The 24350-nt window shown below is 34.0% G+C and overlaps 1 long non-coding RNA gene across 2 annotated transcripts; it reads right to left on the bottom strand.

The window, feature by feature from the left end:
* Positions 1-7921: 7921 nt before the first annotated feature.
* Positions 7922-24137, bottom strand: LOC143242407 (uncharacterized). 2 transcript variants are annotated; one of them, XR_013022606.1, is made up of 6 exons: positions 23280-24137; positions 20947-21072; positions 14390-14553; positions 10652-10815; positions 8572-8804; positions 7922-8047 (listed from the first exon to the last, which is right to left on the bottom strand). It is a non-coding gene; the product is annotated as an uncharacterized LOC143242407 (long non-coding RNA). The 2 variants fall into 2 exon arrangements; XR_013022607.1 differs by lacking the exons at positions 8572-8804; positions 10652-10815 and having other exon boundaries at positions 7956-8047.
* Between the last annotated feature and the right edge of the window lie 213 nt (positions 24138-24350).

Here is a 24350-nt window from a genome sequence, read left to right as displayed (position 1 = left end):
AGACATATAGTTCTGGAAATGTAGTTGGTGTAAAAAAGAAATCAGTATGTATGCAGATGTAAGTAACTGATGAAAAGAAATAATACATCACGATTAGATTTATACAAACGGGATTGTGAAAGAGGGAAAAGACCTGGAATGGAATATACATGAGAAATTAAGCCCACATAATGAGAGGATGGTCGAATACTGTCCTCAGTGGGAAGTTCACATAGCCTTAGAAGTAGATGAACGTAAACAAACAAGCTGACCTTCTGCTGAATTTCCTATTGACATCGAAGGGATGAAAGAGTGTCAAATAGATGTGAATGAAGTTGCAGGCTACAGAATGGTGTTCACTAATATATGAAAAGTGGGTGTCACGTCATCAACACGTAACTTTCATCTCCTCGCCACTGTTGAAATTTCACTTATTGGTAAACATTCTTCTCTCACAAAGGATAGAGAAATAGTGATATGGATTTCTACGTTAATAAATAGAAAAAAAATGTAATTCGAGAAACAAAGCAAATCTCTGTTATTAAAAACTAGTAAATCTACAAAACAAATTTTAAATACCACAGAGAGAACGAGAAAATAGGAAGTAAGTTTTTCTAAGATTGTTGGAAGACACATGCTGAACTATGAGAAATCTCATGAGCCAAGATGGCAATTGTTTAAAGACAAAAATCTCTAAGGCAAACGAACAGAGAAGACATCTTAACTGTGTTAAAAGGTTTATCTTGTTTCAGAAGGAGCTGTAGCAGCCAAAGAACATACCGAGAAACTCCATTCATACCATCTCCTGCAGGCTGGTTCTTTGGAGATCTGGTATGGAAAGGAGGTGGACCAGTTTAGATGTATTGTGTTGGCTAGGATGCCCCCCACCCAATCATTGGAAAGAGGGTGGACCACTTTAGATGTAATGTTTTAGCTCGGATGTTTCCCACCCTATCATAGGAAAAGAGGTGAACCCGTTTAGATGTATCGCGTTGAGAAGAATGCTCCACACCCAATCATGGGAAAGAAGGTGAACTAATTTATATATATTGTGTTTACTAAGATGCTCCCCACTCTATCATTGGAAAGAAGGTGGACTAATTTCTATGTATTGTGTTTACTAAGATACTCCCCTCTCTACATAGGAAAGAAGGTGGACTAATTTATATGTATTGTGTTTACTAAGATACTCCCCACTCTACATGGGAAAGAAGGTGGACTAATCTATATGTATTGTGTTTACTAAGATGCTCCCCACTCTACCATGGGAAAGAAGGTGGACTAATTTATATGTATTGTGTTTACTAAGATGCTCCCCCTTCTCTACCATGGGAAAGAAGGTGGACTAATTTATATGAATTGTAATATATATGCAAAAACGGCTCGTTTGGGTTGAGAAAATATTTTACATAGAAGAGCGAACAACGTTTCGACCTTCTTCTGTCATCGTCAGGTTCATGAAGAAAGAGGTAACTGACCGAAAGCTGACCACATCTTTGAAAGGGGTTGTGTAACTGGGTGTCGGAATGTAGTGGGCGGTGTTAGATGTTTGAATATATAATATAATTTTATTTTATTACATTTAATATAGGTATAAAGGCGTTCCTCTATATTGGTTTATTTTGGGTTTACGTTGTTGTATAAGTAAGGCTTCTTTAATTTTGCGTTTGTTTATGTTTGTTTCTTTATTTAGTATTTGTGTGTTTTCTATGGTTATGTTGTGTTTATTTGACTTGGAGTGTTCGAAAACGAGTGAAGGTGACTTTTTATGTTCTTTTAATCTGGTTTCCATTTTTCTAATTGCTTCTCCAATATAGAAGTCGTGGCAGTTATCACATTGTATTTTATAAATAACGTTTTTGTGGTGTTTGTCAGTGTAGTTTTACATAGTATAGACAGGAAGAAAGCAATCAAATATCATTTCTTAACCTCAAAATTACAAGAACCGACACACAATTCAAAACAGAAATCCACCGAAAAATCACCCATACTGGACTATACATTCCTTGGGACTCAGCACATGAAACAAAATAAAACTCAACATACTAAAAAACCAAATAAACACAGCCAAACACCGATGCTCACCAGATAAAATTAACGATGAATCAGACAAAATAAAACAATACTTCATCAACATCAATAAGTTTCCTCCACAAACCGTAGAAAATATTATACGCAAACACCTAGACAGAAAGCAAAATCAACCAACTAAAGTAAACACATCTCACGAATCAAAAAATCACGAAACCATATACCGCTGTATACCATATATTCCTGACATCAGCAAACAAATAACCAACATTTGGCAAAACTAGTAACAAAATACGACATTCCAGTTAATACCAAATTTATTCAAAACCAGGCACAAAACTGAGGTCTATACTATGTAAAACTGCACTGACAAACACCACACCATATATATTTCTCTACAAGTGGGTTTCTCGACAACACTGATTATATGTATTGTGTTTACTGAGATGTTCCCCACTCTACCATGAGAAAGAAGGTGGACTAATTTATATGTATTGTGCTTACTATAATGCTCCCCACTCTACCATGGGAAAGAAGGTGGACTAATTTATATGTATTGTGTTTACTAAGATGCTCCCCACTCTACCATGGGAAAGAAGGTGGAGTAATTTATATGTATTGTGTTTACTAAGATGTTCCCACTCTACCATGGGAAAAAAAGAAAGATGGACAACTTTATATGTGCTGTATCTGCTAAGATGTCCCTCCCCCCAACATGGAAAAGAAGGTGGATCAGCCCGGATATCTACAGTTAAAAATGTCATTTTACACACAGCGTCGTGACCCGTACTTTCAAGATAGGAAAAAGAGTGTACCTAGTTATTTACACGTTATCCCACAAGTGCGTTCCTCCAAGAAGAGAAGTCACACCTGAGGGCATCTTGTGGACACTTTCCGAGGACTGCTCATCTAGGTTCCTCCACCAAGTCAATATGAGCTTCTCAATGTGATTCCTGTTATTTTAGGTAAGATATCGTGTCAAAGTTGATGTTTTCTTACACTGAAAATATATTTCCCATTGATACTTTACTCTCCTCACACTTCTGGTACTTCTTTTCTGTCAACTTTGAAGACTGTGTTCTACAGTAAATAGGAAGCCAGCTTCCAGCTTTGATAGTAGAGTATGTTTCAGTGAAGCGTTGTGCTTGTTTATTTACATGCTACAACGCAGATGAACCATTGTTGAAACGTGCGGTAGATGAGAATTTCAAGGCTAGTGGAACCAAAATATTTTCGCATATTGAAGGCTGCACTGAACAATAATAGCTGTTATGTGAGAACAAAAGATATTCTATCGAAAATAGTATGAAACTAAATATTTTAGACTATGTACAATAATCTGGTATAATCTTTTATGAGTATATAGTTTTAAATATTTTTCAAAACGATGCCAAACAAAACATTTTGCGAATCTTATTACATTGTCCTTCCAAAATAAAGTTTGTGTCTGTCAATCAAACATTTCTAATACTCTGAATTCAACCAATTAATGTGGCAGACAAACAGAAATATCTTTTCTCCTTCGTTTCTTCTTATAGTTTCCATTAACACTTGAACCAGTAATTTCAAGTTATCTCAGATAATTATGCTGCAGTATATTTGGTAGAATTCTGTAAATCAAAACAAACCATTAACTATGAATACAACTATGTAAACAAAACTCAACATTTTACATGACAAATAATAATGTAATAATATCTGAAATCAATATTTAAATATAATCACGACTATTAACTTTATATCGAGTACAAAAGTCTGAATAAAAATAATTTTTGTTGAAAAATATATTGTGAAATAAACATTTTTCCAAGTATAACATTAAATAAAATTAAATTATATTATGTGTGTGTTATTTCTGTAGTGAAGCCATATCTGGCTATCTGTTAACTGAGAATAATTTAAACCATGATTTTAACGATGTAACTCTGTACAATAAGTGCTGTACCATATGGGGAATAAATTATATTAAAATATATGAAGCATAGTATTTGTTATATAATGGTAACGAAATGCTAGAATTAAATGTGTTCAAATTATCTGTATGTAACTGGAACCTAAAGTTGGTAAACATCTCAGAGAGAATACGAAACAGAATTTTTCAAACAATCCGTTTTAAAGTTCTCTTTATCTCTTTGCGTGTAGTGTTTCAACAGATGACTTTAATGTCCTTAAACATAAAATTAATTGTTCATTAGACAAAATTCTATATTAATTTGAATGATTGGTATATTTTGTTGTTATTAATCAAACTTTCTGAACCTATATTCCTTATACCAACAACTACAAGAAGTAATGATTGAGTATTTCAGTCATGTTAAGAACCACTCAACAATAACATACCGTTATGCCACATGTTGATGTATGAATCAGTGTTATTAATTCATAACACGTTGGTGTAGCTTTTCATTCTCAACATAAACAGGAGAGAGATGAACGGACACCACGGTTCACAGTATGTTGTATAAAACGTAGTAGATAACGTTCTCTGTCCAATCTGGATTGGATTTCCTTTTCTTTGTGACTTAACACTCAATGGATGTCACAAAATTATAAATTACAAAGTATTTCTGAGTAAAACTGTTCATACAGACTTAGAATTATTTCTTGCTTACAGTTTAATATTTAATATAAACGTGTGCACTCTACATCTGAAAGTTACTCACAAGTCGTGGTCGTTGTTCAGGTCAAATTCTGTAATATCATAAAAAGGTAAGATAAAACGATTGCAGAAAGTAAACCACTAAGAAAATTGTACGAAAAACAAGACATGAGTAATTAGTATGTGAAGAAATGATAATTAGTTAACAACTACAATCATAGGATTTGGAGTCAAAAATCAATAGGTAGGTTGTCTACTGGAGAAGCTCGTTCACATTTAAACAAACATGAAAGTCTGGATTGGTTTTAATTCTTGACATACACTGAATGAATGATTCATAATTATAAAGTCTAAAGTATTTATGAATAAAACTGTTAGTATACATTTATAATTATGTTTTACTTAAAGTTTAAAATATGATATGTGGGTGTGCACTCAACATGTGAAAGGTGCTTACAAGTTGGTGTTGGATAAAAAAAAACAGTTAAGTTAAAAATAGGATAAAAAATACAGATCAATATGGTGATAAGTAACCACTTTTTATAACTCACAAATTATGTTTTAGTTCCAGATTAAGTTTAACCCCATATCATACAGAAGGGAATTCTTCTGACTAAAGACATCCAAATTTATCTTTGTTCAGGGCTTGTCCATATTTTCACCCAAGAAAACTGCATGGCCTGACGTACTGAGAAAGCCGAACGCCATCTAGTAGTAAGAACTAATAAAATACGGGATTGTTCATGAAAACACACAGAAATGTTCGGTGACACATGGTTTTCGTTTATACGCTAACATAGTGAAGAAACAGGACACGAACGATAAAATATAAATATTCTTTGTAGGGATGATACTGATCTGGAATTCATACTTAAAGAAACCATCTACATCAAACAACTTTAACCAACACCAAATATCATGTAGTCTTCATTAAAATCGTTCCATTTAATATATGTACAGCATTTTGTTATTTTTAGAAATTTACTTTCTATATATTTTAGTTTTGATTAAATAATTGTTATTTCAGCAATGTATTTTAGTTATTTAGGTAGAAATAATGTATTATTTTTGTTTTCCTTTAAATAGTGAATGTGGAATATGTAAGCTATTTTACGCTACATATTAACAAATGCAGCATTATATAACATTCAGGATATATATTTTAGGTAAATCCAATATAAACAATTAATTAAGTTATATTTTCTAATCTCACTATTATATAAACGACATAACGTGCATATCTGTGTCTATTTGACCGAAATAATAAATACAGTGTGTCACTATTTATCAAATGTCTCTATTAAGAAAAACTATAAAAATTCTCACTTAAGCATTCTAAATTCGGATAATTTTAAAAGTAACTATGATACGAACAACAAGCGTTTGTTTTTCCATAGAAATGAATATTAAGTACTCTTCGTATAACAAGAGCCCTACTTTCAGGACTAGGAAGATTTGATTATATCTTTTTTATTGATATAATTTATAGATACAGTTTTAAGAAATGGAGTTTAAAGCTTATTTTTCAATAAACGGTACCACATTTAACAGATAATAAAATATAGTGTATATTAGAACAGTCCGAAAACCTTTCCCATGCAGTACGTGTCGTAAAAGATTCTCTCTTTTTTTATAGAAAATGTTCAATTTTTCTAAACTTTTCAACACGACGTTATTGAAAACAGACAAGTATTTGCTAACATTAATTACTAGGCTTCTCACTGGTTGTGGAGTAAAGTTAATGTTACTTACTAATTGTCTAACTTTTGTTTCTTATTTTAAGAATTTAATTCAGATGTATAAAATGTTTCCATGGGAATATACAATTAAAATATTTATAGAAAACGTTATACCTACAAATTGTGCTGGACGAAGTACCCATGAAATGCAGTGTTAGAAACTTTCTTCCATAAGATTTTTCTTATGAGAATCTTCGGTTCTCATTTTAATATCTTGTCTCCTTAGTTACTATTCGTGGCCGCTCTTTCAGCCGTTGAGGTGTCATTATGCGACCTTCAATAACACTATTCGTTAGTAAAGGAGTAGCCCAAGATTTGGCGATGGTTGGTGATGAACAGTTTAGATGTTACACTGAGTTAGTTTGTGGGTAAATAATTTGACTTAAGTTTAAGTAACGATAATTTCCCACTGTTGTTCTTTTAGTCAGTTCAGGAGACTTACGAATTATAGCCATATAGTTGTGGTTATACATACATTGACATACCAGAGAAATTATTAATAAATATTCTGTCAGACAGTTTTCGAACTGTCCCCCCCCTCCGCTGGTACAGCGGTAAGTCTAGGATTTACAACGCTAAATTCAGGGATTCGATTCCCCTCAGCAGATAGCCCGATGTGGCTTTGCTATAAGAAAACACACACACAAACTTACGAACTGTGTAAGATACAGAAATAATAGTAACTGGACGGACCGTAAGGTTTAATATCCAGCACTGTCAAGGATTTGGAAGTGATGTGAAAATAACAGATTTATGGCCAGTAAGAACCACACCCACATTTTCTGCTTTCCCCGTTCATATAAAATCAGACTTGAAATACTTACTTGGAGGACTACAACAAGGCGTTAGTTACCATGTACTCCCTCTGTAGGTGAGTATCGTCATGAGGACTGATGCAGAAGATAAGTGATTCCGAGTAAACGGAAAAGAAGCGCAGTAGCTTTGATGACTTTCCTATAAAAACAGTTATTTATTCTCTTCTGACATTTATTTTCCTTTGGAAAGCTGTTTACATTTCTTTACAATAAAATCCCAAATACGTTTCGTGGACTTTTGTTTCTAGTGATTCTGAGGTTAGGACTGATTTTTATTTTATAGATTTTGAAAAATCCTTTAAGCTGTATCTATTCATATTAATATTTAATCTTGTATAACAGTCACAACCTGATATAAATTTTATTGTAATAAGTTAATGTGTTTTTAAGAATACACAGTTCTATAAATCACTTAACATCTGGGAATTCTGATGTATAGAAGTACATTAAAAGGTTAAGCTATTGGTTAAAAGAAAACAAAACAAACCTGAAACTGTTTACAGTTTTATTATCAATGTTCAAGTGTGAAATATGTTGAGGAGTGGTAATTGAAGTAATCAATAAAAATCTAAATAATTTCAAACAGGACAAACACCAGAACATTCTTGAATTTCTATGTTACTACTTTTAAAAAGATAGAATTACTTATAAAGTAAAAAATACAACAAATACTTCACTAAATATACTGATATTTTCCTATAGTTTTCTAGATACTCATATGTTTATTTTTCTTCAAATTTTAAAATAGTTTTACCATCGCTGAGCTTGTTATTAAATCAGACAACCACTAATATCTACCTGACATGCGCAGTTTCTGAGGAATTGTCCATACGTAGCTTCGTCATCAACATTCGTACAACGTTGACTGAGAAGACAGTGTTACCCTAAAAAAATATCAACATTTCTATTTAAATTCTCGTCCGTCTACATCTATGTACATACGTATATATGTGTATATATAAATACAGTTATCATAGTAAATGGTGCGAGAAAGTGTATGAGAACCTACGTAAATTATTTATATATACATCAACTTGTAGTGATTTGAGTCGAGGAACCTAATGGTATATGATGAGTTATACACCAGCAAATAGTACAAAATAGTAGACCAAGACTTGGCGGTTGGTTGCGATGACTACTTGACTTCCATCTGGTCTTTCTGCTACATTATGGCTGACTAGCGCAAATAGCCCTCGTGTAGCAGTGACTAAAGACTAATTGTAAGATTGTGTAATACTGTAGAGTAAGTGTGTTACATGAGTTTTGATTTTCTATGTTTGTATAGTAAGTGTTCTGCTAAGAACAATTTAACAATAACAAACCGTTATGTCACATTCTGATACATAGTGTTATTAATTCATAACAAGTTAGTGTAGAATATCCTGTTTGTTGTTAACATTATTCATACCTGTTATACTGTTATTTACAAAGTTAATGTTGTACTTTGACTTCATCCATAGCTTTTCACACTCAACATGAGAAGTGAAGCCGTCATAAACAGGAGACAGATGAACTGATGGACAGACACCACTGTTCACAGTATGTATAAAACAAGCAGTACATAATGTTCTCTGTCCAATCAAATATTGTCTACAGCTGCTTTCAAAGTCGGGCTTCACTGATAGGTGTTGATATCGCATTCTGTAACATTATAAAAGGATGAGATAAAAGTCTGTCAAAAGTAAACCTCTAAGAAAATTGTACAAAAAACGAGGCTTGAGTATTTACTATGTCAAGAAATGAGAATTAGATAACAAATACAACAATATGATTTGGGATTAGAAGTTAAAAAACAGTAAATAAATTGTCTATTGTTAAAACACGTCTATAAGCTCTGAGATTAAGGGTTAAAACAACAGGTAAATTGTATAATGTAGAATCTTGTCAGACTTTACATATAAACAAACATGAAAGTTTCGATTGGTTTCTCACATCTTTGTGACTTACACTCAATAAATCTTACAAAAGTATAAAGTCTAAAGTATATCTGAGTGAAATTGTTCGTACAGATTTATAATTATTATTTAAAGTTGTATGTTGTTCAGATGTACCAGTGAAGTAGTCAACTGGGCATGTATGATGTTCAGTTGTACAGGGTAATTTAGTGAACCAGGTATCTGTGTTGTTCAGTTGTAGAGGGTAATTTAGTGAACCAGGTATCTGTGTTGTTCAGTTGTAGAGGGTAATTTGAACCAGGTATCTGTGTTGTTCAGTTGTACAGGATAATTTAGTGAACCAGGTATCTACGTTGTTCAGTTGTACAGGTTCAGTTGTAATTTAGTGAACCAGGTATCTGTGTTGTTCAGTTGTAGAGGGTAATTTAGTGAACCAGGTATCTGTGTTGTTCAGTTGTACAGAGGTAATTTAGTGAACCAGGTATCTACGTTGTTCACTTGTACAGGGTAATTTGAACCAGGTATCTGTGTTGTTCAGTTGTACAGGATAATTTAGTGAACCAGGTATCTATGTTGTTCAGTTGTACAGGGTAATTTAGTGAACCAGGTATCTACGTTGTTCAGTTGTACAGGGTAATTTAGTGAACCAGGTGTCTGTGTTGTTCAGTTGTACAGGGTAATTTAGTGAACCAGGTATCTCTGTTGTTCTGTTGTATAGGGTAATTTAGTCAACCAGGTATCTATGTATGTTGTTCAAAGCTATTAATAAAGTGGTAAACGAGGAATGCATGTTGCTCAAAGCTATTAATAAAGTAGTAAACAAGGAATGTATGTTGTTCAAAGCTATTAATAAAGTTGCAAACAAAGGAATGTATGTTGTTCAAAGCTGTTAATAAAGTAGCAAACAAGGAATGTAAGTTGTTCAAAGCTATTAATAAAGTAGTAAAGCTATTAATAAAGTAGTAAACAGGAATGTACGTTGTTCAAAGCTATTAATAAAGTAGTTAACCAGGAATGTACGTTGTTCAAAGCTATTAATAAAGTAGTAAACCAGAAAAGCTGTATGTTGTTCAAAGCTATTAATAAATATTAAACCAGGAATGTATGTTGTTCAAAGCTATTAATAAAGTAGTAAACCAGGAATGTACGTTGTTCAAAGCTATTAATAAAGTAGTAAACCAGGAATGTATGTTGTTGAGTGGTTACAGGAAAGTAGTCAACACGATATGTATGTTTTACAGATACTTACGTAAAGTTGTCAATCAGGCATATATATTGAACAGATGTACTAGTAATGTTTAGTCGCACGGTTGAGTGCCCCAAGTGAAAATTACGGTTTGCCTGTCAGGGTGTAAATTCGGCCTTTCTCCTAGTTATAGCTCAGCTAAAATTGGAGGGAAGACCTTCTCGTGGTTTATGACGCTTCCATACACGACACTGCAGATAGCAGTTTGCCCTTGTTTTGACAGTACAATAAGCATGTTTTGTTTCATCAATTGTTGAATAGCTTTCCTTGTCTGTTTCTGTACTTAATTAATTCAAACACTAAATATTAAAAATGTGTTGGTAAAAGAGTAACATACGAGTACTTACCATGAAGAACTCGATAGGACTGTATCGATACGACTCGTGTATCTGTATGAAATTTGGCAAACTTTCAGTACACATAATATATATTTGTGCTGACATTTAGTGATTCAATAAAGAGGAACATTGAGTGGTACATGTTGTCTTCATTTGTTTGATAACAATGTTACCTGCAAAGTAAAACTTACTTTAATGATATCGAGAAAACCCATTTGTAGAGAATATATATGTAAAAACGGCTAGTTGGGGTTGAGAAGATATTTTACGTCAAGGAGCGAACAACGTTTCGACCTTCTTCGGTCATCGTCAGGTTCACAAAGAAAGAAAGAGGTAACTGACCGGAAGCTGACCACGTTGTTCGCTCCTCTACGTAAAATATTTTCTCAACCCAAACGAGCCGTTTTTACACATATAAAACTTACTTTGTATGTAATGCTATTGAGTAACATAACAAATTAACAATGACAGAATGAACAGACAAACATTACGACAGTGGTTTTGAAGCGTGTGTCGCGGACACCTATGAACATCGATCAAGCAAGTTCCTTTTGGCTGTGATCTGTCTAGCAGTGTCTAGTTAGCACGAGCAATACATTCCCGATACTTAGTCACATAGTAAAAATTTCAATCTGCCCGCGAGACCAGTTCAGGGTGTAAATTCGGCCTTTCTGCTAGCTATAGCTTAACTAAAATTCGGGGAAAGACCTTCTTGTGGTTTTTGTTGTTTCTATGCACGACACTGCAGATAGCAGTTTGCCCTTATTTCGACAGCAAAATAACCACGTTTTATTTTATCAACGGGTAAATAAATTTCCGTATCTGTTTATGTCAGTGGTGCACAAAATCAGGCCCGCGATGTCCAACAGGAAACTCAAACATAGAGAGTTCGCGCATTTAGAGTTCGCGAAGATTAAGCGCTATAGAAGAATATGCATTAGATTAGGCACTGGTTCCATATTTGTGTCGAGCAATAAAGAAAATTTGATAAGAAAATCTCGTTAATGCATAGGCATATAATCTTTGGCTTAATGACGTAATATTTCCTTAATTACGAAATCTCACGCGTTCCAATTGTTCTTCGAGATTTACTTACGAGCCCTATTTTGATATTATTTCGTCACAAAATGGTAGCTAATCGTAAAAGAAAAGTTGATGACAAAACCGGCAGTTTCATGATGATTGTACTGCACAGTACTGTTTTCTTTAAGAACAGAAGAACGTGATTTGTCTGCTGTGTCATTCGACAGTAGCAGTGGCGAAGGTATTCAATATAAAGTGTCATTATGAGTCGAAGCATAAAGATTTCCACAACGTAGTCATTGATGAACGAACAGCTCGAATAGAATCTCTGCGGCAGTCGCAGAACGTTTTCTCAAAGCAGTCAGCAGATTTAGGTGCAGCATGTGAGGTCAGTTACGATATTTCGTTGATGATAGCGAAATCTGGCCAACCGTTCATTGATGGTTATTTTGTCAAGCAATGCATGATTACTGTATCGGAAAAGTTGTGTCCGGAAGCAGTCCGCAAGCTACAGATGGTGGCTTTGAATCGTACGACAGTTCAGTGAAGAATTTCACACCTCTCAGCAGATGTGACAAGACCGCTTTCAAATAAAGCAGCCAACTTTGTCTACTTCTCTTTAGCAGCAGACGAGTCGACTGACATCAGTTCAACAGCACAGCAACTAGTTTTTTTTTCATGGTGTGTCGTCATCGTTTGATATCACAGAGGAACAAATCAGCATGGTTCCATGAAGGGTCAGACAACTGGGTCTGCTCTGTTCGAGGAGACAGTAGTATAGTAGTGTTTCATTGGATTTCACGAAACTGGTAAGTGTGACAATGATGGAGCACCAGCCATGACCGGAGAAAGTAGCGGGCTGGTAGCACTGTTGATGAAGCATTGAGGAAAGCAGAACAATAGTTGGTGAAGTTGCACTGCATTATTCACCAACAGAACCTGTGCATTAAAGAACTTCGTTTTCAGGCACTGATGGCGTTAGTGACGAAAACCATTAAATTCATCAAATCACGAGGGCTCAATCACAGTCAGTTTCAAAGTCTTCTTGAAAAAATTGATTAAGACTATGGTGACCTTGTGTATCACTGTGAAGTACGCTGGCTGAGTCGAGGGAAGATGCTCAGAAGATTATTGGAGTTGATTAATGAACTGACAGAATTCCTCAGAAGCAAGAACAAAGATAGAAATACTTTCCATGACTGATCCAACATGGTAAGCTGATTTGACCTTTCTGGTCGACATGACACAACACTTGAATGATCTGAATTTGAAGTTGCAAGGCAAAATCAGCTTGTCTGTCAGCTTGCAAATTACGCCTCAGCTTTCAGGACAAAGTTGCAGTTATTCTGGCAGCAAACAACATCAGGCAACTTCGCGCACTTTCCCACTTTTCAGTCACAGCTACAGAAGAATCAGGACATTGACACACAAGTTTATGTTGGGAAGCTAGATACTTTGATCCAATCCTCCAACTCACGGTTTCACTCACGACTTTGACCAATGCAGATTGTTGATGAAACTTTTTGCTGATCCGTTCAGTGTGTCAGTGGATGACTTTTCAGCAGAATATCAGCTTGAACTTACTGATATCGAAGCATCTGATGAACTGCGTGTTATTTACCGAGAAAACAGTTTGTTTGACTTCTACAAAACGTTGCCTGATACATTTGCTAATCTGAAAGAGAACGCACTTGTCCACACCACTTGTGAACAGGCTTTCTCGTATATGAAACTGAATAAAACAACACTCGCAATCAGCTGACTGATGATCATCTGGAAGCAATCTTGCGTCTTTCAACGTCAAGCTGAACATTTCTAAGTTCGTAGATGACATGCAGCACCATCCATCGCATTGACTTTGTGACAGTTGACGTATTGTAACATTTCTCAGAATAATGTGCAAACACTTTAATGTAATCGTCATTTGTGTGTTCTTAAATGTGATGTCCATCTTGTGTGAAACAACTGTGGGACGATTTTAATCTTCACTTTTGTGGCCCCTGACTCTAAAAAGTTTGTGCACCACTGGTTTATACCATCGTCCCTAAGACATATGTCCAGCAACGGCCACTTGCGAACTCTCTCTTTCTTCATCTGAAGATGATCTTGGAAGGTCGAAATGTTTTTCTCTCCTTCTCAGTAAAAGTGTTAGTACCCATACCAGCCATTCAGATATACATTTTTTATCTGAAGTAGGTTTCTCATCATCAAGATTTTGTTTACTTTAAATACTGAATCTGTAAAATATTGAAAACTTTATCTCTGTTCCCTTCTGTTGTATGAATCTATTTCTTCATCTTCAATATAGTTATACCATTAATCATCAACCTTGAAATTTGCTTTTTTTCAGAATGCATTCTTCGAAACGTGAATCCAAAGTATCTCCACTTTAAAGAACCAAACCAAAATGTTCAAAAGTTGTTAGATTATCAGATTTGTCTGAAGATACTATTGCTTTGATTTACATTGGGCTGAAGCTACACGAGGGCTATCAACGCTAGTCGTATGTAATTTAGCAGTGAAAGAATAGAGGTACCTCATCATCACCATCCACTAACCACTCTTTCACAAACGAATAGTGAGATTGACCCTAACAATGTTCTCCCTCCCCACACAGACATCATAAAGGGTGAGCATGTTTGGTGGAGTTGGATCAAGAATTTCGTACAAAACATCAACAGAACATAAATTTTACTGGAAAAGTTCAAAGTGTTCTGTACTAACCTTAGAATGATTGATACCAGTGTTGATTGCACCGATGTACTGAACAAGTGGAACTAATAGAACGAAGACAAATTGTGCAGTGTGAACATGTCCAAAATTTGAGGCTGAATTGACTGATTAACAGCATTCATTCCTTGTTTCATCCTGGCGACCAGATTGTTAACCTATGTAATTATAACATAAATAATCAGTGTAAATCAGTGATAGCTAAAGGTCTTCAGTTCTCTCTTCCACCACGTAAACTCTATGTACCTAACATAGTTTACACTTTCAAATCACAATACAGACACCTAAAGGACCTTCTTGTGAAAGACAAAATAACTCTTTATCGATTGAGTAACATTTTTATGACGAAAATAAAGAACTCTGCCTTTTCTACTTCTTATGATTTTATCCCTAATGTTCGTCCTTATCGTTTAAGCCCTGAAGAAATATTTTAAAAGAACTGTCGTTAAATAAAAATATTTATGTTACATCGTCCGACAATAACATTGTTATTCTTAACTAAAATAATTACTTGATCAAAATGGTCGTTATTCTTGACAACTCTACCACTTTTAAATTCCTTATCAAAGCCTATTCATTATCATCCAACGTGAGGAAACATTCCAAAGATATCTGATTGAACTTAGAAAGAAAAATATCGTGGACATTTGACTGATGATGATTACGATACGTACGACAAACCTTTGTTAATGAAAGAACAGAGTTTTAAAGTTCTGACCTCATAACAAGAACCAGACTTTCACTAGGACTAAATCTGCTTATATATTTATTGATGTAATTTGTAAATATAATTTTAAGGAAAGAAGTTACACAACTCTTAATTTATAAATAAACGATAACACACTTAATAGACCAAAAATAATGTTTGCTTCACACAATGAGAACAGTTTTCCACTGCATAAATTACTGTATAAAATAATATTTTTGTCTTAGAAAATTACACATTTTCTAAAGTTTTCAGTACAACGCTATCTGAAACAGCCCAGTATATACTAACTCTAATTGCTGAGCCTCACAGGTTGCAGAGTAAAATGAATATTAATAATTGTCTGACTTTTGTTTCTTATTTCAAGAATTTAACTGAGATTTTTAGAATCATCTTATGTGAATATACAATTAAAATATTCATACAAAACTTTATACCTACAAATTGTACTGGTCGAAATACCTATGAAATGTAAGGTGGGTAATTTTTTGCTATAAAATTTTGTTCTTTCTTCTCAAAGTTCGGCTTTTATTTTAATGTCTGGTCTCCATAGTTACTATATGCAAATATTCAGTAATTTTGTGGTTCCACTTTATTGTTGCCTTTCTTCACAGTTTGTATTGGTTTCAAGTGTAACTATACTCTTGAATCAGTTGTTGTAACAAAGTGACGTAAGCCAAAAGAAGGAAATGATGCAAAAAATAAAACTGATAAGTGAGGGGTAGCAATGGGAAAGGCCTGGCATGGCCAAGCGCGTAAGGCGTGCGACTCGTAATCCGAGGGTTGCGGGTTCGCGCCCGCGTCGCGCTAAACATGCTCGCCCTCCCAGCCGTGGGGGCATATAATATGACGGTCAATCCCACTATTCGTTGGTAAAAGAGTAGCCCAAGAGTTGGCGGTGGGTGGTGATGACTAGCTGCCTTCCCTCTAGTCTTACACTGCTAAATTAGGGACGGCTAGCACAGATAGCCCTCGAGTAGCTTTGTGCGAAATTCCAAAAAACAAACAAACAAACTATTTTTATCCTTGCAATTTGATATTCATATGTCTATTATTCATATCTTTATAACTATCTGGCTTCAATATCTTTATTCTTCACCTCTTTTCTAACTATTAATTCTTTAGATCTCCATTTTGCATTATCTTAACGACTGTTTGACATCGTCTTGCTATTTGAACGTCACAAATCTATGCTTCATAATTTTATAACTATTTGACATACAACTTTTTAATTATTTGATATGCAGATCTCTATTCTTCCTCGTCTTCCTAACTATTTGACACTGAAATGTTTATTCTTGTCCTTTTGTGTTTAATACCCAGATCTCTATTCTTTGTTATGTTACTCACAACTTCCCATCCACATCTCTATTGTTCTTCGTTTTGCTATATCAAATCAATATATCTATTATTCATATCTTTATAACTATCTGGATTCTATATTTTTATTCTTCAACTCTGTTTTAACTGTTTTGACATCCATATTTCTATTATTTATCGTCTTAACTATTTGACACACAAATCTCTATTATCACAGTGTATTAAGTTGTTGTTAGTAATGATAACACGACACCAGATGAACCATCACAGAATATTAAGTTGTTGTGGGTTATATAATTATAATTATGAAACTTTACTAAAATCACGAACAAAAAAAAGCAAAGTTAATTAATAATACAACATAGTATGGGCTGTATATTAACAACTGTAGCATGTTACAACGTTGAATAAAAATATTTTTGGTAAATTCAATATATAGAATTACGTCATATTTTTTTAATCTTACTATAAGATGGTGTTTATATCTGTATCTATCTACAGAAACAATAAATACATCATAGCATATCTATAAAATGTCACCACAAATCAAAATCTATTTAAAAATTCCCACATTTGGTATTCTATATTCATACAATTATAACACTAAATACGATACTTATAACATTCCTTTGTTTGAGATCGATAGAATGTTAAGTACCCTCCTTGTGACAAGAACCCAGCTTTCACTTGGACTAAACCTGAAAGTTTGATTGTATCTTTATTGATGTAACTTATAGTTATAAGAAATGGTGTGTGCTTTCTTACAATGAAGCCAAAGGGAATCCAACCCCTAATTTAAGCGTTGTAAATCCGGAGACATACCACTGCACTAGCGGGGTGCTTTAAGAAACGCAGTTTAAAAAAATAAAACAAACTTGTTTTTATCAATAAACAGTAGCAAGTTTAACAGATGACCGTTTCTATCAAAAGACTCCCAACAATTTCATTATTGTCTTTCTCAGTTTGTATTGAGCAATAAAGACAGAAATATAAAACAGACAAGTGAGGGATAGCAGTTGGAAAAGACAGAAGATGTTCAAAGTTGAGTTTTAAAAAACAATTTCTCCTTTAAACTTTTTCAACAAATTGTAGCTAGAGCATGAATAAAGGGTCGCCCTTCGCGATTAAGTGTATAACCGTTTGTTGGTGTATATCTCAGAGGAAAAAGTTTGAGATGTGACAAGTCATACATGTCGTCTGTAGATTTATATATATGTGTGTTTATACATATATATATATGTATTATCCAGTCGTAATATGTGAAAAATAAAAATAGAAAGAACCACATCCAAGAGTACCATTGTTATTCTTACCCGAAATGACCACTTAACCAAAAAGTGGTTATTCTTGACCACTTTACCAAATTTAATATCCTTATCAATGATCCTTAAATTATTACTTAAGGAAACATTACAAAGATGACCAGATGATTAAGGCGCTTGATTCGTAATCTGAGGGTCACAGGTACGAATCCCATCACACCAACCATGCTCGTCCTTACTCCCGTGGGTTCGTGATAATGTTACGGTCAATCCTATTATTTGTTGGAAAAAGAGTAACCGAAGAATTGGTAGTGGGTGGTGATGACTGGTTGCTTTCTCTTTCGTCTAACACTGCTAAATTGAGGACGGCTATCGCATATAACCTTCATGTATCTTTGTGTGAAATTTCAAAATCAACAAAATGCTTGAGAAAACTTAATAACAAAAGTGTTGTAGACATTTGTCTGATGATGAGAAGACACCGTGTAAACCATCACAGTATATTAAGTTGTTAGCGTAATTGTTGTAAAAATAATTACCATAAATTTACTAAAATCACGAAGTAAAAGCAAAGTTAATTAATAATACAACAACATAGTATCGGCTATGTATTACCAATTGGAGCATTATATAGTGTTGAAGATATATATGTTTGATAAGTCCAATATAAAGAATTAATAACGTCACATTTTCTAATCTTACTATAATATGGCATGTATATCTGTATCTATCAGTGTATGTGACCGAAACAATAAATAAGTTATGGCATATCTATCAAATGGCACCACAAACAAAATCTATTTAAAATTTCCGCTTTTGGTATTCTAGATTTAGACAATTACAAAAATAAGTACGATACGTATAAAATTCCTTTGTTTGTCACAGATATAATTTTAAGTATTCTTCTTGTAACAAGAACCTGGACTGAACCTGAAGGTTTGATTATATTTTAATGATGTAATTTATAAGTATAGTTTTAAGAAAAGAAAAACTGGTGGGTTTTCTTTAACAAAGTGTAGCACATTTAAGAGATACAAAATGACTGTTTGAATCAGCACAACCTGAACACGTTTCCCCTGCAGTATTTGCTGTAAACTGAATCTTTTTTTTCGGAAAATTTTTACTTTTTCAAAGTTTTCCAGTACGACGTGATGTAAAACAGCCCAGTAATCGCTAACCTTCTCATAGGTTGTAGAGTAAAGTAAATGTTACCAGTTGTCTAACTTTTGTTTCTCATTTCAAGAATTTAATTCACATTTAAAATATTTATGCAAAACATTATACCTACAAACTGTAATGGCCGAAGAACACGGGGAATACGAGGTGAGCAACCTTTGACCATAAAGATTTTGTTCTTTCTTCGCACAGTTCGGTTTATATTTTAATATTTCGTCTCCATAGTTACTACATACAGATATTTAATAGTATCGTGGTTCAACTTTATTGTTTTATCTCACAATTTATATTGGTTAGAAGTGAAACAATACTGCTCAATCAATTGTTAAATTACGTAATGAAAGAAAGGGAAAATCAAAAGAGAAATATAAAACTGAAAAGTGAAGATTTTAAAAGTAGAGTTATACAAAAGACAGTTTCTCTTAAACTTAGTTAACAATTTGTACCTAGAGTGTAAATAAAAGGGTCGTTCTTCACGCTCACGAATGTAACGATTTGTTGGTGTAAATCACAGAGAAACAAGTTTGAGATGTTTCTCTTCTGTAGATTTATTCTGCATATACAAGTTTAAACGTATATATATGTTTGTATTACATGAAATATAAAAATAAAGAGAACCACGATTGTTTTCTGATTAGTTTGTTTTTAGCAGCATCTATTTCTGTGTTTTAAAGTTGAAAGGATACACAATTTTCTAGTTGTGATAAAAACAAACTGTAATATTGTGTGATACTTTACAATAAGTAAGTGTTAAAGTAAAAGTAATAATATCAAATATATTGTTATTGTGTGTTGTTTTTATGTTTTTGAACATCGGTTTAATTACATGTACCGTCCATTGTATCTGTTTATTTTTGTATTTATTTCGTTAACGGGTATAGCTTCCATTGTATTTATCTTTTTAAGATCTTTGGTTTACTGTAAGATAGAAACTTTAAATTGTTTTAGTTTTTATGTTTCGTTTCAGTATATTAAATGTTCTGCTCGGGTGGTTTTGTGTTGTCCATACGTATATAATGAACTGATGTGTTCTGAGATGTGAAAAGGTCTTCATACGTACACAGACACACATAAACTGGGTTTCATGTATTTAGTTACGTGTTATTGGGGAAAAAACAAACACATTTTTTTAATTCATGATGACGAGAAAAACAACTTGTAAAGAAAAGTACATATTTTAAAACGGCTGGTATTGGTTGAGAAATTTATTTATGTAGAGGAGCGAACAACTTTTCGACCTTTTTCGGTCATCGTCAGGTTCACAAAGAAAAAAAAGAAGTAACTGACCAATAGCTGACCACATGTTTGAAGGGGGTTGTGTAAATATAATCAAACATCTAAGCATGCCCTCTACAGAAATAGATGCTACTAAAAACAAACTAATAAAAATTTTGTGGTTCTCTTTATATTTATATTCAAACATCTAAGCACGCTCTTTACATTCCTACACTCAATTACACAACACTTGTAGCACTTGTAAGTACTTAGGGTGCTCAACTAGCAACCTATGGGTCACGTGCTGTAGTGTGAGTTTTAATATCTAAGTGTAACATTAAATACTACATACATGTCATTAGTCAGTCTTTGAAAGTGAATTAACCTATTAACGACTCAATGTATTCCAAATTAAAACGGGCCCGGCATAGCCAGGTGCATAAGGGTAATCTGAGGATCGCGAGTTCGGATCCCCGTCACACCAAACATGCCCGCCCTTTCAGTCGTGAGGGCATTATAATGTTTCAGTCAATCCAACTATTCTTTGGAAAAAGAGTAGCCAAAGAGTTGGTGGTGGGTGGTGATGACTAGCTGCCTTCCCTCTAGTCAACGCTGCTAAATTAGGGACGGGTAGCGCAGATAGTCCTCGAGTAGCTTTGTGCGAAATTCAAAACAAACAAACCAAGTCAAACACACGTGCGCGAATGTCATTAAATTATGTCTTTCATGATATAAAACACTTCATTACACAAACAGTCTCTGACACTGACATTAAGTACCAAATAAATCTCTTTAGTTATTCTTTGGAACAGCTTGAACTTATTAATGACTCGTTTTGGTACAAATCAAAACACACATTTAGAGGAGATTACCTTTAACAGCGCTCTGAAGATCATGGTGTGGAAGTGTTTATGATTGTTTAATCTTTCCAAGGATTAACATGTTGCTGGTGGTCCTTCTGTTGATTGACAACGTGAACTATTTCAAATGATGTGCTTCTGTGTCATCAGTGTAAGTTATAAACAACATAAAAACGTTAGTTTTACACTTCTGCATAATTTATCATTGAAAGAAACTAAACAAAATAAAGTAAAACAAAAAATATAATCTATAATACTGTGACATTATGTTGAGTTATCTACATTCTATTTGAGAACGGCTTTTATTGATAAGGAGAGAACAACGTTTCGACCTTCCTAGGTCATCTTCAGGTTAAGAAAGAGAGTTTGCAAGTGACCGTTGCTGGACACAAGTCTTCAGGACGACAGTTTCAACAGGTGTGACAGTTATTAATTAGTATAGATATAAAGATGTTCCTTTATATTGGTTTAATTTTGGTTTTAGTTTCTGTAAAAGTAGGGCATCTTTCATTTTACGTTTGTTTATATTTGTTTCCATACTTAGTATCTGGGTGTTTTCTTTGGTAATGTTGTGTTTATTTGATTTGCAGTGTTCAAAGACGTGTGAAGGCGTTTTTTGTTGTTGTTGTGCTTTGAATCTAGTTTTCATTTTCCCGCTTGTTTCTCTAATATAGAAGTCAAGGCAATTATTGCATTGTATTTTATTGTTGTGTTTGTCAATGCAGTTTTTACTCATAACAGACTTTAGTTTTGTACCTGGTTTTTGAATAAATTTGGTGTTTACTGGAATGTTGTGTTTTGTTATAAGGTTTTTCCAAATGTTGATTATTTTTTTTGCTGATGTCGGGAACATGTGACATTCAGCAGCATGAGGTTTTGTTGTTTATTGTTGTTTGTTTTGGTGTGTGCGTATAATTTTTTCCACGTTTTTTTTAGGAAATTTGTCGATAAAACGTTGTTTTATTTTGTTGATTTCATAGTTAATTTTATCAGGTGAACATAGTTTTGTGGTTGTGTTTATTTGGTTTCTTAATACGTTGTTTTTTGTTTTGTTTCATGTGCCGAGTCCCAGGGAATGTATAATCCAGTATGGGTGATTTTTTTGTGGATTTCTGGTTTAAATTTCATTTCAGTTCTAGTGATCTTGAGGTTAAAAAATGTTATTTGGAGAGTTTTTTCTGTTCACAAGTGAACATATTGTAGGGTGAATAGAGTTAACGTAATTGAAAAACTAAGTGTGTATTTTGTGTATGTGAATTCAGCATTTGTATCATCAACGCACCAGTACATTGGTGGGTGGAAGGCTGAATTTACCGCTTGAGATTCAGTCGGTGTTATAAAAATGTTGGCTAGAACTGTTGACATGGGATTCCCCATACTTAGGCCATTTATTTGTTGGTAGTTTTGGTTATTGAACATAAAGTTAATTTTGGTGGTAGTGAATTCTATAGGGGGTTGCTAATTGGTTGCTGGAGATATGTATCAATCCCGTACCCATTTATACTGTCGTCCCTAAGACATTTGTACGGCAACGGAGAGTTGAAAACTCTTTTTACTAACCAGAAGATGACCTAAGAAGGTCCAAACGTTATTCTCTGCTTATCAATAAAAGTGTTAATACCCATAACTGTCGTCCCGAGATACATTTTATTTCAATTGAGTTTCTTGTCATCAGGAATTATGTATATTTTCACTTATCTTTCGGATTTGAACGTGATAAGAGTTATAAAGCTACTTTTATTCTTTTTTATTATTTTGTTTTATTTCCATGATGTTTTTATTTGACACTAGTTCCATCTATCCGTGAACCTTCATCACTAGATCAAGATTTCCAGTGAGTGAAATTAATGTTTGATAATCTTGTATACATGTTACTAACACTCCTGAAAATATCAAAATCATACATATACATTAATCGTAAGATCTTTGTAGTGATGTTTTAGTACGTCTATCTACCCGACTAAAAGTTATCTATGAATATCTAATTTGCTTTGTTTTGTTTGGGGAGGCACAATGTCAAAGGTGAGCCATTAGTGGACCTACTCCCTTAACCATCAAAAGGCATCGTTAGATATTGTAGATTCATTTATAGCCTCAACTGCAAGTACAATAGAAATCTATATATCAGTCGAACCTATTAAAACAAATAAGTTTCTTTAACACCCCTCCCCTGTTCGACAGCCTAGACTATATGCAAGTTTAACAGTTGTAAACATACTCGCATCATATATAGAACACCTATATATAATTTAAAACATGTTTAACTGACGCAGAGTTAAGTCTTTGAGAGCACCATATTAAAAGGATTTTATTCTAAGAGTAATCTAAGAATTCCAACTTAATACCTGATCTTCACATTATCGTTTCGTTTTGCTTTTGTGATTTCGCCAGAGTGAATAAGTGATTAACATGTCGTCTTCTTCCAGAAATTACTACTGGAACAATGCATAACTAACGAGTTTTTCTTTAATCTTCCACTTAAACTTTCAGAAAAAATAGTAACAGATGATTAAACTAACAGACATTACTATCCGGATGTTTAATTAAAACATTTAAGTCTATCATGACAATAAATTTAGAGTTAACATATTTGCATCTTCACGATAATTCTTCAGCGTTATTTCCGTTTTCTTTAAATAAGAAAATACAATTATTAGATCACACTATTTCACTAGTGTTATTTTAAAATTTGCCATTCATCGTTGCCGATACGACGCCTCTAATCGTTCTTCTAATATCCAGTCTCAAACTCAAACTAACGTGCCAGGGGTTTAGTTTAGAGAGAGAGAGAAATCAGAAGAGTTCTCTCTCCAACTGGGGTGTTCAAGAACGTTGTGGTTCCTCTTCGTCCCCTTTCGCGAGTTATTAGGATTTTTTTTTTAATTCTTTTTTTTTTGGGTGGAGGCAAAGGCAGCACCGGAAAAATGGCCGGGTCCCGTCCCGAAAGGAAGAAGTCAAGTAAATATGAACATGGCTACAATTCAATTCAAACGACCCAACTCAGGGTCTGGCAATAAATTTCCCTGGGCTGGGATCTAGAAATCCAATGCCTTAGTATTTGCTGTGGTGGGAAACGGAGTGCCCTGAGAAAACCCACTTTCACAGGACAGGCGTCGAAAGTTTTGCCTGTCGTGTTCCCGATATATCCCGAGTTCTACTCTACCTACCATCCAGCATACATTCTTGCGTCCTTCCAAGTCGCTAACTACGCAACGAGTCACGAAAACGCCTTAAATAACACTCATGGGCCTTTTCACTGTATTCTAGAGCAACAAATAGAAAACATAGCTCTCATATTCTGACGCAAAGTTTCAACTTCTACATCTTTATTAAGCACCAAACGTATTTAAGAGTTATTAACATTTGTTTTATAAAAGGTTAAAGGAAAATTGTTTAACATGCTTGACGAAAAGTCA

Source organism: Tachypleus tridentatus, unplaced genomic scaffold (genome assembly GCF_004210375.1).
Source record: "Tachypleus tridentatus isolate NWPU-2018 unplaced genomic scaffold, ASM421037v1 Hic_cluster_2, whole genome shotgun sequence".
NCBI classification, from domain to species: Eukaryota; Metazoa; Arthropoda; class Merostomata; order Xiphosura; family Limulidae; genus Tachypleus; species Tachypleus tridentatus.
Note: the sequence above shows the minus strand (reverse complement) of the source record. Positions and strands in the feature narration are given on the sequence as shown.